Below are 13,182 nucleotides of genomic sequence, written 5' to 3' on the forward strand. Positions count from 1 at the left end.
CATCATATTCCGCGTATCAGAGAACCCTACTGTAGAGGTTTCAAGCTCCCATCTACAAAAATGTGGAATTTTGCATTTTTTGCCAGAAGAAAGATGCGTGTTTATTTGTTTGTTTGTTTGTTTTTGTTTTTTTTCCCAGGGGTGATCGTATCGAACCAGTTGTCCTAGAATATCGTGGGAGGGCTCATTGGAATGGAAATTGAAAGTTCTAGTGCCCTTTTTAAGTGACCAAAAAAAATGGAGGGCAACTAGGCCCCCTCCCACGCTCAGTTTTTTCCCAAAGTCACCTGGTCAAAATTTTGAGATAGCCATTTTGTTCAGCATGTTCGAAAATATTACAAGTATGTCTTTTAGGATGACTTAATCCCCCTAAGTTCCTGGGGGGAGGGCTGAAAGTTATGAACTTTACCCAATGTTAACATATAGTATTGGTTATTTGGAAGTATACAGACGTTTTCAGGGGAGATTTTTCCTGGTAGTGGGGGGGGGTCAGGGGTTATATGAGAGGATCTTTCCATGAAGGAAGTTTTCATGGGGGAAGGGACATTGCTATGAAGGGGACGCCGGACTTCCCAGCATTATTTAAAAAAAGATCATTAATTTAATATAAAAAAACAAGTTTTTCAACTGCAACAGCAGCAACGTCAAAACTTTAAACGAACAGAACATATAACATATATAATTGGGTTCACCCCGTAGTCAATACCTCGGTCTTTAAGCCAAAGATTTTTTAGTACTTTCATAAGAGCTATTCATTCTAATTAACGGCCTTTGTGATTAAGCGGTCATTTTTAATGAATTGGATCAAAATTCGAATTTTCACTTAAAGGGCAAGGTATTGAATAGGGGACGAACCCCCTAATAAACGTATTAAAAACATATGAATATATAAGTTCGTTGCGTAAGTTAATTCGTTAGTTACGTATATTTATTACTAATAAAACGTTCGTAATTAAAATAGAACAAGTTTCGAGAAAGCCATTTAACTAAATAAAAGTAAATTAATATGAAAATTTTGTTTTAATTATTCATGTACGGTGAGCCAAGATCAAAACCTGCATTTATTCAAAAACGTTCAAAAATTAAATGAAAAAAACAAGTTTTTTAAACTGAAAGTAAGGAGCGACATTAAAACTTAAAACGAACAGAAATTATTCTGTATATGAAAGAGACTGTCCCCTCCACAACGCCTCGCTCTTTACGCTAAAGTTTGACTCTGTCTCACAAATTTATTTTTTAAAATAATAAAAAACTTTAGCGTAAAGAGCGAGGCGTTGAGGAGGGGACAGTCTCTTTCATATACAGAATAATTTCTGTTCGTTTTAAGTTTTAATGTCGCTCCTTACTTTCAGTTTAAAAAACTTGTTTTTTTTATTTAATCAATAATCAGCCACGAGTTTGGTTCTATACTTTTGAAAACATCAAGTCCCCGTATGCATTGCATTGGTATGGGTTTGGCAATAGCTTTTATTTGATCATAGGACTCCGGCCAAATACTATAGCAATAATAAATTTTCTTTGGTTTTTCCAAAAACATTTTCTGACAATTTTGAATTATTTTAGCTAAGAGTGTTGTTTCCCCCAACATTGAGGGACCACAAAGAAACTAACTGAAGGGTGTTTTAAATTGATACATGCTTGTTGCTGATGTTGACAACAGTTGCACTACAGCTAATTGTAAATCATACTTGTCCAGTGAATACGTAGTAGTAATAATAATAATTTCCCATAGATCTATCTAGTACGTTAACAAGAACAACAAAAACAATCTTTCATGGTCATTTATTCAACATGAAAACTCTATTTGTTCAACATGAACAACATAAGAATGACACTTGTTCAAACATGAAAACTCTATTTGTTCCACATGAACAACGATAAAAAACACTTTATGTACAACATTTATTATAAAAAAACACTTTTGTCCAAACATGAACAACAACAATAACAACAACAACAACACTTATTGTCTTAAAAAACACTTTTTGTACATTAGCACACTTTTTGTACATTAGCACACACACACTATTTGTACAACACATGAAAAAAAAACACTTGAAACATTGGAACATGAACTTTAAAAAATAGCACAGTTGAACATTTAAATTTAAAATGGGGTCCCCCCCGGGGCCGCGGGGCCGAAGGCCGGCCACGGGCAGGACCCCCAACCCCCAGGAGCAGCGGGGCCGGCCGCAGGCGGGCTGGCCTTGGGGCGGGACTCCCCACCCCACAACCCCTGGGACCGCGGTGGAAAAAACTGTATACAATAGTTGTCGTCACTGCTGCTGCTGCTGCTGCTACAGGTTAGGTTGGGTTAAGGTGAGACTGGGTTAGGTTAGTTAATTTATGAAAGGTTAGTGGTTAGTGGTTAGGGTTAGTGGTTAGTGGTTAGGTTAATTTATCCAGACCAAGTTGATTGCGATAGTCTATGCATTCAACCCGGTCTGAAATACGGTAGTGGCCATGCGGTAGTACACTTACACCATTCTCGAGCATATAGACTTTGTCGGATATACACGACATTGCATTCTTTTCCACTCTTACAGTATAATTTTTATACTGTAGAGAGCGAATTGCAAGCACTTGTGCTCTCGGCACTAGGCTACTCTCTACACAGTCTCTGTACACGCTCATGTTGAAATTGCTCTTTACAAAATGTGTAGGCACCCCTTTACACGCCTGCTTTACATCCCTGTTATGTGTTTCTACGCAATAAACTTTAGGACCTGGGAACATCCCCCTGGATATCAAATCACTCCCTGTCTCTGATTTTAATATTAGTAGTTGGTTGGGGGTTTGACGTTTCACCAACCCGGGGTAGAGGGATGGATTCCAGTTTGTTAAATCCATCCGCGAGCTGATGTGTTCCCCATTTTCTAAATCTCCCAATAAATCCTCGGTTTTTACCTTTAAATGCAGAGAATCTGTATCCCCATAGTAAACTTGAACCTCCCCCTCCAGTGGCCATTGCACCTTGCACACATTGTAAAAAACGACAACATGAGCTTCTTGGAAATTTCAAGTACTGAACTACCTCCTGCTATATTTTTGTTCAGTACCACATTTACCTTTTTTCTGTGTAGAAGAACCATGCCAGCCTCTAAGCTCTTGAACGTTATAAAATTGGGGTCGGCAATAATCCGTGCACACTCTTGGGGGCAGGTTACGACGTCGCAGCGAGATCTGTTGCGTACGCTTTCAAACATTCTGCCAAACGCTGAATTTAGAATGAGTTTGTACATTTCCTTCTCTACTTTACTGTTCGCCCGAGAGCGTTTATCAACAAAAGTGTCGATAAACGTCTTTAAGTATGGTTTCTGACTGAATTGCAGGACCCTATGTATTTTGGTGATCTTGAAACCACTGTTCACCATCCAGTGCAAAAGCACATGGTCAACAACGATATTCTCCTTAGGGTCCAAATCTGTAATCAGTTATTGCTTAGAGGGGCTCCAGTGGATCCCCATATCCACGATCAATGATCCATTGTAGGGGCTCAGTGAGTCCCTGCTCACTGGTCGATTGATACAGGGAAAAACAAAATCTCTGACTGAATCATGAAGCGCCAGTGGAATGTGCCCGTCAATTTCAAAGAACCATCCTTGTGGCCCATTGTCCTCGACGGTGGTAATGTCGGTGAACTTACAAGGATTCTCAAGCCATTGATAGTTCCCACACGGCAAAGAGTAGTGAGACATTGCCGAGGGGTACAATGAGTTCATGTCCAAGAGCACTGCATTTGACTTTACACCGGTGGTGCTGTTTTGTCTGCATGGATCGGTTGTCAAGACGCGATCCCCATGAAAAACATACCCCCCCCCCTCTTTGATCTTTCTACCAAAAGGTGTTGATCCACGTCGGTGGTTAGACCTATTCCCTCCCTACTAATTTTTAAAATCAAGTCCATTACCAAATGTTGTGTGGAAAAATAATAGCCTATATCTAGTCCGAACTCTGAATAGATTTGGTCTGTGTTCTTGCAGACTATGTCTAACAGAGTTAAAACGTCACTGGCCAAGTACAGTCTACAATAATCCCACCCATTTTTACAATTCCCCTTAGACCACCCGTTCTTGGCAGACTCATATTCATCGGCTGTGCATTCACTGTTGCTGAGTGAATTCTAGAAAGCTTCAATTGGAGGTAGTTTCACCTCGCTTAAGCGAGCGCCAGAACAGTAATAGTCGTATGCATATACACCTTTATGGGTCAATAGGTCATACATTTCACTGTCTGGAAAGTGCTGTTTAAGCAAAGGAAAACTATCCAAATTGTCGCAATTCTGCACTTGAATCAATTGACTCAATGCCTTGGGAAAAAAACTAAAAGAATCTAAAAATCTGATTTTATTCCAACACGTATGCCTATTATTTACTACCTGCCATTTCAACTCGAGAAACACCAACTTCTCGGCCGATTTGGGAATGATGTTATAGGTAAATGAATTACTTACCCATGGACTATCTACTCCCCCTCCCTCCCTGTGAATACGTGCCAGTGCCGGTAGAATAAATTTTAAATCATAATTTGAATTGTGAATAAAAACTGGAATAAAAAACTGCTGGCTAATGTTTATATTACAGGATTGATGTGCTACCCCTCTAAAATTACTAACCCCAGAGGATATTTCCTGCCACAAGTGATCATGGTCTCTGACTTTTCCTGTCCCCCTTCTTTTCCCTTTAATCGCTTGCTCCCCCTCTTCACAATTCCCCTTACCCCCCCAACATATTTTTTGTTTTTTAATCGCGAGATGATCCTCAGCAGACAGCACCACATGGTAATGCGTATTTCTCAAACGAGAAATAGCGTCATTAGCTGTGCCAATTAATTTAGTCAGTGCCTTGATCATGAACTCTCCCTCATCCAATGTTTCTACTATTTCTAACAACTGCATAGTGTTAAAACAGTCTCTTTGTGCGTGGGAATAGGACACTGCAATAGCTTGATGTTCTTTGATTCGGTTTTGAAATCGAGGATCGTTCACTTCCACCGGCTTCGCTTCACAATCTAACAAGATTTTGTTGCTCTGGAGGAGGGTGTTTTGGAAATTTGTTAAACGTAAAATGGCCCTATCCCCTGAAACCGTTTCCACTGACTGGTAGCCATGCCTTCTACAATGCTTCATATGATTTTGTAACTTTAATTCTGTCCAAAATCGAGACAGGCATGTCGGACAGTAGAAACATACCCCCTTTTCTTACCCTCCCCCAGAACTCTACTGATGTCTGTAATTGGGTTGAAATGGCCAATTGAATTGGCTAGGTCACTAGATGGTGGTGTGTACAACAGCCAAACCCAATGCTTAACCGATTTAATTGATGGACTTCTTGCAGGGAACACCACCCCCTTCTTTTTTGAGTAAACCTCATCTTCAAATTCAGTTTCATACTGAACCACAGTAACGCCGATATTTAAATGAGCATTGGCCCTTTAAAAAATATCAATAGATCTTAGCGTTACTGGTTATTTTCCCTCTAAACAAGTGAAATCTACAATGGGAAAATTGGACCCCTTCTTCCCATGTACAGCCCAGTGATCTAAATTGGTCTTGGTTGAGTCACGTGCTAGAGGCTCGAATACTGATATGAGGAAAGCGTACTTGAAACATTTTTGATCTGTTTCAAAACAGATCCGTTGGACACCACGACAACCTACTAAATCAGGATTATATTTTAAAACTATTGACCTTTTTGACCCCCCACCTGCCCCCCCCCCTCTTAAAATAAAATCTTTCTTAAATTTACAGATATTAACGCTTAAATTTTCAGCATAAAGAACTACTGACCCGCTCCCATTTACGCTATAATTCTCGAGATGCGTAATAATATGACCTATCTACTCGGAATAAAAACCTCTAAATTCTCTAAATTTGGATAGATCACTCGCATCTCGGTGTGTACATAATGATGGTAAACCTCACTTTTTCCCTCATTTAAATAAAACACCTTTAAAACAATAGAAACCTTAATTGAATCCCTACCTCCTCCTCCCCACACCTGAATTTGGTTCTCTAGCAGTGCATGAATTTTATCTACATAGTCATGAACAATTTCTACAGGGTCAAACACAAAATTACCACACAAAAGCGAATTAAATGGGTCTCCAAAGGTTGCATTGTAGACAACTATTGTATTTAAAATTTTATTTGAGAGTTGAAATTCGGGAAATGTTGTCAATTGGATATTACCCCCCTTCCCCTCCTCTTGTATATTATTATTATCAAAACCAACTCCCCCACCCCCCACCCTCTTGTATCTTATTATTATTACCACTCCCTCCCCCACATTGTTCAATAATAGAGCTCTGGGAAGCCACTTCATTCGATTGAAGTGGAAGTATGTTATCAGGGGCTAGAGGAGGGTTCCCTGTTAATTCCCAGGTAAAATCTTCTAAAATTTGTAGTGTGTTTGGACTCAAGTCTCCCAAATCCTGCCCAACTGTGCTATTATCAACATTTAAAAAAAATTACTTAAAAAGTCATCAATGTTATCAGGAATAAATTCAAGTGAATTAACGCTGACCTGCTGAGATATTTCATTGTTGTTGTTGCTGTAAGGCCCCATAGGCGCGTCCTCTCCTTCTCCAACTGACGAGCAGGGGGGAGATGGCGAGTATGGAACTAGAACAACCTATAAATGAAAAATAGATTATTTTCAAAGTGTCTAAATCACCCCTTTTTTTTAAAAAATTGGATTATTATTATTTAAAAAAAAAATGTGTTGCTTAGCAGTAGCATTTACTTCTCTCTCTACTCTATATATATATATAAATTGATTCTGAAAGTTCCAACTTAATACAATCTAAAGGAAGACATAGAAGGTTTTGATTTTGTTCAAACAACCCCCCCAATTTCCACTATTTAATGCCCCCTCCAACCCGCCCCCGGCCCACCCCGGCGGGCCCCGCGGCGCTTCCCCTGGCACTTCCCGGCGGCCACAGCGGCCACCCTCTCCCCTGTAGAGGGCGAGATAATGGACCTGATTTAAAAAGGGGGGGGCAATTTTCTTTTCTTTTAATATCTTTGACAGGCTTTGACTGACTGACTGACTGACTGACTGACTGACTGACCGACTGACCGACTGATGAAATGAGTCGATTGTTGGAAGACCGAATCCTCAAAACTATAATATTCAATGGCGAAAAATAGCATTCTGCTTTGACTTTAAAAGAATCTAGTCAATCTATGATCAGTAATTGACAACACTAGAAAATAAAGAAAAAGATTATTATGAGATAGCGAAGAGATAGCGAAGTTTATTTCTACAGTTTGCCAGAGAAAATAGGAAATATTCGAAAAAAAAGAGTGGCTTTCTTTGGAAAGCAAAAAAAAAACATTACATTAAGATATATCTGAGGGAGGGGGAAGCAGAGAAATTTAAAACAATGGTTGGGGCTGGGGGTTAATATTTTAATATCTCTGAGACACACACACACACACACACACTTTTACAGCGCGATGAAAAATGGGTTTGTTGTTGTTTTTCGCATATTTCTATAAGTTAGGTAAAAAAAATGCTCACATTTTTATATCCCGGCTGCAGTTGAGTGCCTGAAGGTCCAGGCAACGCATCCTGACCTTGTGTAGGTTGGGAAGCGATGTCACGGGCTTGAGGGGTTGGAGCACTGGGGGTTGCCATCACGTATGCAGCCGTCCAATCTCTTTAACTTTCTGACAGCGACATCAGGTTGAGCGACAGCTTGATGGTCAGGGGTTTGCGTTGAGGATGTAGCTTGCGCAGGCAGCATTGGTCTTGAATAGCCGACCGCCCTTGCCCTCTTAGGTGGAGGGGGGGGCAATACATTCTTCATAATTGTCCTTAAAAGAAGAGAAAAAAGTTAGTATTGAAATAATTTTCCCCTTTTTCACAGAATAAAAATTAGTAAATATGCGGATAAATAAAAGCTAACCAAACACTAAACTTGTCAGGGTTATATATATATAGGAATGACTACATTAGTTTTCTAGTCAAAGGGTGTACATGTCTGTACAATGAATCCATCCCTTTGCGGTTAACGGGGGGGACAGTTTATTTTCACCTTGCAGCAAAGCTGCTAGAAGCGAGGCGCAGCCCCTTCCCCCCTCTCCCCCATATAAACATTGAGTACTCAAAATGAAAACGATACTATATGAAACTATTTATCATAACTGTCACCAGCTCCCCTTGCAATTACATAAGATTTACCCTATCGCTAATTCGACTGGAAAAAAAGTGTCTTTCTGTGAAACCTACAAAAAGCTTAATCCCCTGGTTTCGTAGATACCGGATGTACTTTAAAAGGGTGTTAGTAATTATCACCTGTTTAAATCATTGCGGAAATGTTTAATTCAAGTTAGTGGTGGCTTAAATAGAAACGGTATATTAATAGCAAAGGGTTGTCACTTTAGATAGAAATAGAGAAAGCAAAAATTTTATCGAAAAAAGGGAATTATTTCTATTTCAAGAATTAAAGTCGTAAACATTGGGGGTTTTACATGGTTAAAAAGAGCATATTTTATAGTCTTCTACGACTATAAAGATAGCATAGTGGAGTGGGTATTAGAGGGGGCGGGGGGGGGATTTACCTGAATATACTGGAGGGTGACAAAGGAAAATGATTTTATTTGAAAATAAAGAATAAAAATGTATTAAACAGAACTCACATTGTTAATCATTGTAGATGAAGTTTCCTTGTCAAAAATTTCAGGTGCTCTATCCATTGTGTCTTGGAACTATATGATAATTTAATCACAACGCATGTCCGTTATATATGAAATCTCAAGGGCAAATTGCGATGTAATGAGGGAAACCATATGTAACCAGCCCTCTGATTGGATTAGAAGGATTTGTACCCGACTCTCTGATTGGTTTAGAACGAGGAATGTACTTCCTGTTTCCCATTACTGGATCATAACATTCTCCCTAGCGTACACCTGGACGAACAACAACAACAAATCAATTGACCTTGGAAATTTGGTTCCCCTAGTCGAGTCCTGAATCAATACATTCCTCCTAGCAATTATGTAAATCACCCCCAGTTTCATTACACCTGGCCAAACAACAACAACAACAGCAACAAATAAATCGACCTTGGCATCATCCATTAGACATTAACAAAACATGAATAAATGGAGTCCTGTTCGGCGTTAGAGTCAATTGTAGATGACAGCATGGTGTTCGTTCAGTATTCTATACCCATATATGGTGCCCAGTCACGAGTTATAGATCAATACATTTCCCCCACCGTTAATGCGCATGTGCAAACTTCGCTCCGGAGTCAATACATTGAAAACAACAAATAAATTGACTTTGAAAAGGGGTCATTGACTCGTTCGTGGATCGATAATCCTTGAATAAATTATAACCTGTCGGCGTTAGACCAAATTGTAGATGGCAGCATTTGTGTTCGTACGGGAGTACTAGGGTCATCCCTACTAAAATGTATAATATTATCCCTGGAAAATATCAAGAATTTGGTTAAAATCACTCTTAAAATTGCGAGGATCGTTTTGAGTTCTCAACTCGAATGTTTTTATCGGTTTTTGTGGGCTAATTTTAATCGTTGATTTTTTGGGGAGAAGCCAGAATTTTTTTTTTGTTAATCTGGGATGAGACAATTTTAAAATAAAATACAAGAAAAAACACGCCTCAAAGTCTAGGAGGGGGGATATTTTCCACTGAATTTGAAGTTACTATTTACGACAGTTGACGAACCATTACTAAATTAGTTCCTAAATTTACCATTCTCCAGGTATTTCGAATAAAAACAAACATTGTATTAAAAAGTGCTAAAAATGTTATATTATGTCAAATAATTGGCATACTTAATTTTGGAAGTTCTTCCCATAATTTCGAATTTCTTGATTTTATGTATTTCAAATTTGTGTCTGTTCAATAACCCTCTCTCTCTTTCTCTCTTGGTTCTTTCACTCCTTCTACCTCCTCTAACCTCCATGTTATTTTTTTTCATTTTTGCTAATCAATCATTGATAGTCAAGTCGTAACCGATCTTTACTGGGAGGGGGAACAATAAAAAAGACAGGGGAGAACTAAAACGTATTTGGTTTGGTAGTTTTAATATAAAGTACCCAGTCATTCAAGAAAAATTTAGGATCTCATGGGGGGATGGGTCCCGAGGATTACCCTGGGTACGTCTCTGTTTGAAGCATAGCTGTGAAGTAGTACTTCACAACTATGCTATGAAGTAGTACTCCATTGCCAAGGACCAATTAATTTCTTATTTACTTTGATTAACACTTAGAAAACCTTTTTCTATCAGCTTTACTGACACACCTTGTCTATGATGGGCTACTTCCATGAATTAGGTGTAATCTTTGGCTTTCTTGGTGATAGGTTCAGCTTACTATAAGCAAAACTACGATTCCTCGTGGGATCCACTGAAAATGCACTAATAATTATTTTGATGCATTATTAAAAACAAAAAAATAATTTTAATAGGTTCACTGCTTGTTTCTTTTTTTTAGTTTTTGATTTTATTCGTGTTTTTTCTCCTTTAGATGTACGATGAGTACACTAAGTGAGTGTAAACCTTTAAATTGCTTCGTGTTGTCTAGTTCTAGTGTCTTGAATTTGAATATCTAGTATATGATTGGAAACGAATGATAGACCAAATTTTGAGATGTAAAAATCATAAATGTGCAAAATATTTCAGTACCAGAAAAGAAAATACGCAAGAATTACATGCAGGCTGTTGTAATATACTGTGCCTTATCCGTAATATTGAACTGTTCTTGGTGATGAAATTGTAAGCAAAGAGTCACCCCTGCAAGTAGGAACCGAAACTCTGAAAGCAGAACTTAATAAAAATGTATACATGAAATATATTTTATATTTTCTAGTGATTTCAAATATGTGAAATAAATTAAATTAATATACCCATAAATGATTGATTTTACTTGTCTAAAGTTATTAAAATATAAAAATAAATTATTTTCAAAATGAAAGACGTACCCGAAAATTATTTGGAGCTTGTATTTTCAAGAGAAGAGTGACCACAAACTTATTGATAATGCACGGAATATCAAAACATTTTACGGAATGGCCTACCTTGTTTGAATTACAAATGGTCTGAAAAAAAATCTCGGAGGTAAAAAGAAGGAGTTTCGGCCCGTCCTTAAGTTCTGTACACATTGAAGTGTTCCATTCATCACTGTCTAAGAAAAGAAAAAACAGGGTTAGATACGTAGATTATTTTACTAATGTCATCTTTTTTTGTGGGGGGAAAGATAATTTTGGAGACCACACTGCCTTTTCATAACGATAAAATAAAAGTTCAAGATAGGGATAAAATCCTTTTTAATGGACAGTGTATAGAAATTCAGAAAAATACCAGATATTTCGGTCACATATACAGTGACCGTCATCACTTTTACTACTGATGACGGTCACTGTATATGTGACCGAAATATCAGGGGGGGGGGGTTAAATTAAAAACCATTTCGTAAATATTTATATGCAAATTATATGCAAGTATTTCAGTAGATAACAGCACATTTCCTATGTGATTTTCAGAAAGAATTCTTTTTTTCTAGTACAGAATCATTAAACGTATTACTTGAATTTACGTTGATTTTAGAAATATAATGATCTTTAAAAAAAGTATTCCTTTCTCCACGAAGCATAATAAAGTAATCAATTATATTTTATGAAAACCCACTCAACCATTTTCAACCATTTCAACCATTTTCGAAGAATTTTAATTTCTATTTTCTTTCAACATCAACTAAATGTTCTTGCAATAAACTTTCATTGTTAGGTTAAGTCTATATAACAGTTATAACTCCTTATTCTCGTTTAAATGAAAAAATTTCGTCCCAAACTATTATGTCCCAATAGTTTCTTTTTTTCCCTCTTTTTTGTGTACGAGATGATGGTGCTGTAATGGGTGTTTCCGTAATTTTCTCATCCCCCTTTTTTCATGTACCGCGGTAATGTTTACATATTTTATGTTTCGGGCTTTTTTTTTGGGGGGGGGGGTATTTATTTATTTTTGTAATGCTTCAAAAGCCCATTGAGTCAGACATTTATCATTGGAAAGGCCATTATCATGGCTGACCAGTTCGGATTTAGATCTTTTATTTATATGATAATAAGTAATACAAAAACTATGATATCATTTTTTAAAATAACATCATAAATAGGATTAATTTTTATACCAGTATCTCTATTAGTTGATAAAACTGCAAAAATGGGCTTTTTTGTTTCTAATGCTTCAAAAGCCCATTGAGTGAGACATTTATCATTGGAAAAGCCATTATCATGGCTGACCAGTTCGGCTTTAGATCTTTTATTTATATGATAATAAGTAATACAAAAAATGAAAGGGTGTAGATCTAAAATCAAGTTGGCTTTCTAAAATGTTTCATCAAACAAAGAATTATTTTCATCAATTAAGTAATTGGTTACCACCACTTGAGATTAGTTTGTATATTGCCTTTTGATATATTGTTTTACTTTTTTCGCTATCTATATTTTTTTTAACCTATAAATTATGTATTGGCACGTAGGTAGGCGTAGGGTGAGAAAAGTTTAACACCGTGTGCCCAGAATATTTTCAAACAGTTCACTGCCACAAACTGTTTGAAACTTCAACACATTTGTCTAACCTAATGAACCCCCATGGTGGCCAAAAATGGAAAGGCAAAAATGCAACTTTTTTCATTCAGAAATTTTTTCATTTGTTATTAGTTCAATACATTTAATCGGTTTGGCTTTAAATCACTTATCACTTTAGGTCATAGTTAAGAAAAAAAGAAAATCAATTCAGGGAATGTTATTTGTGTGTGTATATTTTCTTTGCCTTTCTTTTTCTCACTTTCTCTTTCTCTTTCTCTCTATTTGTCTCTCTCTTTCTATCTCCTTTAATCTACACTTTAATTTTTTTCCTATTTATTACTCTATTATTATTAGCAGTAGGCTCTAGCTGTAAACAAAAGGAATCTGTATTAATTTATATTGCTTAAATAGTTAACAGCTTACAGAAAAGATGTATTATATAATCTCTGGAAGATATCAAGAATTCGGTTAAAATCACTCTTAAAATTGCGAGGATCGTTTTGAGTTCTCAACTCGAATGTTTTTATCGGGTTTTGTGGGCCAATTTTAATCGTTGATTTTTTTGGGAGAAACCAGAATTTTTTTTTTTTTTTTTAATCTGGGATGAGACAATTTTTTGGAGAAA

The 13,182-nt window shown here is 37.1% G+C and overlaps 1 protein-coding gene across 4 annotated transcripts in view; it reads left to right on the plus strand.

Moving 5' to 3' along the window:
• LOC148949805 (synaptogenesis protein syg-2-like) overlaps window positions 1-13,182 on the plus strand; it is a 302,236-nt gene that overhangs the window by 201,587 nt on the left and 87,467 nt on the right. The window lies entirely within an intron of this gene.

This window comes from Artemia sp. Qi Xiang Cuo, chromosome 8 (genome assembly GCF_049724085.1).
Source record: "Artemia sp. Qi Xiang Cuo chromosome 8, ASM4972408v1, whole genome shotgun sequence".
In the NCBI taxonomy this organism is placed as follows: Eukaryota; Metazoa; Arthropoda; class Branchiopoda; order Anostraca; family Artemiidae; genus Artemia; species Artemia sp. Qi Xiang Cuo.